General features: G+C 37.9%; 1 pseudogene; it reads right to left on the bottom strand.

Annotated features, from left to right (window-relative positions):
* The window catches only part of LOC106461065, a 100,714-nt pseudogene that overhangs the window by 28,329 nt on the left and 66,101 nt on the right, over nt 1-6,284 (bottom strand).

Below are 6,284 nucleotides of genomic sequence, written 5' to 3'. Positions count from 1 at the left end.
AAGAACATTGATGTCAAACGAAAATGCATCCTCATTCATCCTGATTTTTATTTTATATTTTTTAAATCTAAGTCTTTTAGTCTTAAAACTACGTGTTGTGGTCTTTCTTTTATGTATTGCGTTATGACGTTTTGTGATGGAGAAAAATGGATATCATTTTCGGATTCAGCTTACACGAATTACCGTAGAACATGTAAAAATATCAAGACAATAAAACCATCGCAGGCCTGTGTAGTTTACGCACTAATTGTACACGATCTTTTCTTGATAGTCCTTTCTGATCTGTTAAGATGATGTTCAAAAAATGTTACAAAACTCAATAACTGATTTCAAATACCGATGTACAGTTTTTATTCACACAGTGTAATCAATCACTGCTTATTTAATTAAAGCAAAAACGCTTATTCTCAGAACTTTTATTAGGTGGAAAATATACATAAACACGTGAAATAATTAAAACTTAATGAAGGAGACTGGTATTAAGATCCGTTACTTTCATTAATTTTATGCACTAACTTTGGGGCTTCGGAAGGGGATTTAATTAGCTTAGTTAGTGTAGCAAGCTTTTCAATTAACGACTAAGATTTTCGAAGAGTTAAAATAAATAAAGGAAAGAACGAAAAATGAAGAGAATAAGATACATGTAAAGTTATAAGGAAGAACAAATGAAAGAGGCTTAGATAAAACAGTGTTAAATAATATGGTGGTAACGAAGCGTCAGGAGAGAGTTTGGGGGGAGTTTATTTTAGGCGCAAAGCTACACAATGGGTCATCTGTGCTCTGCCCACTGCGGGTATCGATACCCGATTTTTAGCGTTGTAAGCCCTGAAACTTACCGCTGAGCCAGCGGAGAGTTTGTTTGAACTTAAGCACAAAGCTACACAATGGGCTATCTGTGCTCTGCCTACTACGGGTATACGAAACCCGGTTTCTAGCGTTCTAAGTCCGCAGACATACCGCTGTACTACTGGGGGGGGGGGCAAGGGGCGGAAAGAGAAATAGAAAAAACAATAAACAAGAAAGGAGAGAAGAACAGAAAACAAAGAAATGCAGTATGTGTGTGATAACTTTTTCTCACAGGTCTGATGTACAATAAAAGGTTTTTAATGGGAATAGCTGCCAAATTCCACTAAAAAAATATTACTGTTTGTTTGTAGTTAAGCGCAAGCTACACAATGGGCCATCTGTACTCTGCCCACCACGGGTATCGAAACCCGGTTTTTAGCGGTATAAGACCGCAGACATACCGCTGTCCCACTGTATGTGGGGGGAAGCAAATTATTGTTGACACGAGTGCCAAACAGTGAACTGCAACTTTGACGTCATCGATTTTTTTTGTATACACACAGACAAGTAAATTCATGTAAACAGATACAAATAAACATGTTAATGTGACTGACGTTTAGCATACGTTGATGTAATTATATTTATACAAATAGTGTTATTTTTACCCAACCGAGAGAAATACAGACAAAAATGTTTAGGGTGATCGGTGGAAATTAATGGTAAAGTGAACCGACTTGCCATTTTCCCTTGAGCCAATACCTACGACCTACCAATATATTCTATCACAGCAAATCTATCAATGAAGGCCACAGATGGTTTGGGTGGTTCGAACTTGTTCATGTGATCGATCCCTTGGTCATAATGAACTCTGACAACCCACTGGAAAAGTTTTCTTACACGCTACGAACTACCTTATCAATTACAGTTTCATTAGCAATTGTAGGAGATGTGATCGTGCAACACAACCTTTAACGAGGAGGTGGGGGAAAGAATCGTCATCTATTCAACTTCCAGAGAGCGCTCCTCCAAATCCATACACAACAAAACGAAGAGTAAAACCACCTGCCAAAATTGCCCTAAGAAATTTTAATCCTTACTCTGCAATGCCTTATCGTACGTGAGGAAATCCAGAATTTCCTTCAAGCTACACTGACTTCTCCTACCAAATCCTGAATATCCACTTGTACTCCACTTACAGTCAGTAATAGTGCACGGTGTCCATTTCTCTCTCTCTCTCTCTCCGTTCGTTTACGTTATTTCAAGCACACTTCAAAAGAAATGTAAACATGGCCAGGACACAACATCGATATGCCATTCCAAAATACATGCACCGTTAAGTTAATATGTGTATCTGACGTGGAGTTCAACCACTGGAGCAAGGTATAAGGACTCTGAATATTCGAGTACTGGCTGCCGTCAGGGCAAATATGATAACGAGGAGGGATAGTACGGTAAGTGGTTTCATATTATGTATCGCGAACGGTTGAGTCTACTACGCCATACAGGATTTGTCAGACTTAAGTCCAAGGGAATAAATAAAGGACGACAGTTACATAAATATCCATAGGTGGGCTTAGAACACCCTGTAAGGAGAAAGAAAAAAAAAAACGGCTACAAAGATGTTATTGGTGAAGGCTTAGTTTTTCAAAAACAGCTAGTGTTAGAGCCGCGAAATACTTCCTTTGCACTCAGCAGGAGAGTCTGTGAAAAGAATACAAATTGATCCAAGGTGTGTTAAGTATATGGGATATGGCAAAGCCTGCTGTCAAGTACAGAGAAATTTTACATCCGTGCTTAAAGAGCAGATGGTTTACAAGAATTGACTCCGTGAGAGACAAAGTCCTCAAACTAGAGACACCTTTAGGCCCTATTCAACACTGAAAAGTAGCCAATAAGTCGACTTCCGAGTAATAACTACATTAAACAAATAATAAGTAAAATAAGTATAAGTAAATATTTACATTTTTGAGTCTATTTTGTCAGCGTTGAAATTTGTTCTTCAATTTCTTTTTGAAATCTTTTACATTTTCATCAATAGTTAATTGAAAAACTTCTTAATTTATAAAAACTCCTATAAAAAGTTTTATTTTCTTTGTGAAATGGTTTGGTTTTGGTTTGAATTTCGCGCAAAGCTACACGAGGGCTATCTGCGCTAGCCGTCCCTAATTTAGCAGTATAAGACTAGAGGGAAGGCAGCTAGTCATCACCACCCACCGCCAACTCTTGGGCTACTCTTTTACCAACAAATAGTGGGATTGACCGTCACATTATAACGTCTCCACTTCTGAAAGGGCGAGCCTGTTTGGTGTGACGGAGATTCGAACCCGCGACCCGCAGATTGCGAGTCGAGCGCATTAACCACCTGGCCATGCCGGGCCCTTAAGTGAACTGAGAACTTGTGAAAGTGTAAAGTTCCCGGATATAGAATTCTAAAATCCGGAGTTCGATTTTCGGTGGTGGCTAGAGCACAGATAACCCATCGTGTAGCCTCACTCTAAAAACAAACAAATCGAATAAGAAATAAAAAATATGTCAACAATTTATTAATGCATAATTTATGTTGTCGGCTCGATTTGTATTTCACGTATTAATACGTATAATTGAGACTTCTCCAGAGGTTTGTTTTAAATTTCGCACAGAGCTGCTCAAGGGCTAAGTGCTCAAGCAGCGATAGACTAAGAAGGAAGGCAATATATTCATCACCCGAACGTTTTCTAACAGAGCTTAAGGCTAAAAAATGAGGAACGCCCAGTTTTCTTCACTGTGGTCAGAAGTTCAGAATTAGGGACAGCAGCAGATAACCATAGTAGTTTTGCATAAATACAACATTTATATATTGTTTTAGCCAACTTACAATATATCCAACTATTTTTAAAGATTTCAAGGATAATTGTTATTATCGTTAGAAAATCTTGACAATCTGGATGATACTTAGCTATTGGTGCATCTGGATGGCTCTCTCTTCGTTTACACCGTTCCCCATTATGACGCACAGAAGGACACATGGTGAAAAACGCAATAGTGTTGGGCGCTGATTAACGCATAGTGAATAACGGATTGGTAATGAACGTTGAGTAGTTGAGTATTGATGAACGTTGTTATGACGCACAGTGAATAACGGAGTAGTGATGAACGTTGTTATGACGCACAGTGAGTAACGGAGTGTTGATGAACGTAGTTATGACGCACAGTGAATAACGGAGTGTTGATGAACGTTGTTATGACACACAGTGAATAACGGAGTGTTGATGAACGTTGTTATGACGCACAGTGAATAACGGAGTGTTGATGAACGTTGTTATGACGCACAGTGAATAACGGAGTGTTGATGAACGTTGTTATGACGCACAGTGAATAATGGAGTGTTGATGAACGTTGTTATGACGCACAGTGAATAACGGAGTGTTGATGAACGTAGTTATGACGCACAGTGAATAATGGAGTGTTGATTAACGTTGTTATGACGCACATTGAATAACGGAGTGTTGATTAACGTTGTTATGACGCACATTGAATAACGGAGTGTTGATTAACGTTGTTATGACGCACAGTGAATAATGGAGTGTTGATGAACGTTGTTATGACGCACAGTGAGTAACGGGGTAGTGAAATTAATTCGTAATATATTTTACAGGTGGCAGTAAATCACGTGGATAAGACGCCCACGATATTTGTTTGGTATCTTAGTATATCAACACGTAAGAAATAATTCAGCTATACGAATTTTGAAAGGTTAAAAGGTCATCAAGACCATAGCAGACACTTGACGTATAGATAGCCGATAAAGGAACGGTCTCCACGTACATATAACACCTTGAAGGTCAAGAGGTTAAGTATACAAGCAATGTTTGGAGGGTGTACAATGTGGACGAGTATCTTTATCAAGAACCTTTTAATTCTGTTTATAAAACGTCACGTGGCTCAGCTTAAAATACTCAGCTGCTCGTAAATTAAGAATCAAGATCCGAAAAATTAAATAAACGAAAAAGGAGGAGAACAAAGCGAGGTCTGAAGTAACACTTTAAAAATAGGGTTTCACCACATACACACACACACACACATATATATTTTATATACAATTCAAATTCTTTTATTGCAGTTAGCTTTCGACATCAGGCTTACCCTAACTTACCAAAATTTCCTTATTAGCTACAGTTACATACTTAAATACTAATCCACGCTTTATATCATTAAGCGTAGTTAGGGAATTTAACCTTCGAGCATTTGGCATAAAAAATCAATCCTGAAATGTATATAAAAAAAACAACAAGGTTAGTTATTTCTATACCCTTCTTCATCCAAAAAAATCAGTTAACCTCTGTGACCTTGACTTAAAGTTTGGATATTTCTATACCCTTTTCATTCAAGACATCAATTAATCTCATAACCTTTATCAAAAGTATTCTGCTTACATTACGTGGATATCATTACTTATACGCCACCTTTGATAACGTTTACTTATTTTGAGATATCGTAGAAACAGTGCGCAAATTCTTCAGCATCTGAAACATGACTTTTTTTAGCCCTAATGGCGGAAACATTATAACTTATTTTAAGTCGTTCTCGGTTGCATTGAGAATTGACATTTGATTGATGTAGTCAGTTATCCTTCTTCTTCCGGCTCCCACCACCAAGAGTGGCCTTAGTAACGTGTTGTTACTTTCCAAAACTCAACCCCACCACCACCACCCTCTCCACAAACATGTACCCTTCAAAGGGATGCATTACTTTTGTTTCTAGAAATTTTGATAGCAGAATTTTCATCCTTGTTGTGACACGGTGGGGAATTAATACACTAATCCATCACTGACTCGTTGGGAATTACTACATACTACAGATGCTCAAAGCTTACCTTGTGATAATTTCCTGACTATCACTGGTGTGAATGCAACCGTTTTATCATGCGGCCCGAAGTAGTGTCACACAAAAATACGTTCACAGCTTAATTACACAAATCAATTTTAAAACGTCTTTTTTTTTACGACATAAATGAAATACGTAATTAAAACATAAGTACAAATTATATCAAGAAGACAAACATTATGTAAGTTAGATAACCGTTATGCGCATGTCTGCTTCAAAATGTGATTCTGTGTGTGTGGGAGTGGGGGAGAGCAGTGTAAATAGAATATAGTGTTGCTCAAATATACACAGAGAATAGAAGGAAATTTCTTAACAGCTAGACACACACTTGTCAACACAGGATGGTCTATCAGTTTCAGGAAAAAATTTACGATTCACTCACCTCCGACTTACGACACACACACTTGTCAACACAGGATGGTCTATCAGGTTTAGGAAAAAAATTAACGATTCACTCACCTCTGACTTACGACACACACACTTGTCAACACGGGATGGTCTATCAGGTTTAGGAAAAAAATTAACGATTCACTCACCTCTGACTTACGACACACACACTTGTCAATACAGGATGGTCTATCAGGTTTAGGAAAAAAATTAACGATTCACTCACCTCTGACTTACGACACACACAC

Source organism: Limulus polyphemus, unplaced genomic scaffold (assembly GCF_000517525.1).
Source record: "Limulus polyphemus unplaced genomic scaffold, Limulus_polyphemus-2.1.2 Scaffold891, whole genome shotgun sequence".
Lineage (NCBI taxonomy): Eukaryota > Metazoa > Arthropoda > Merostomata > Xiphosura > Limulidae > Limulus > Limulus polyphemus.
Note: the sequence above shows the minus strand (reverse complement) of the source record. Positions and strands in the feature narration are given on the sequence as shown.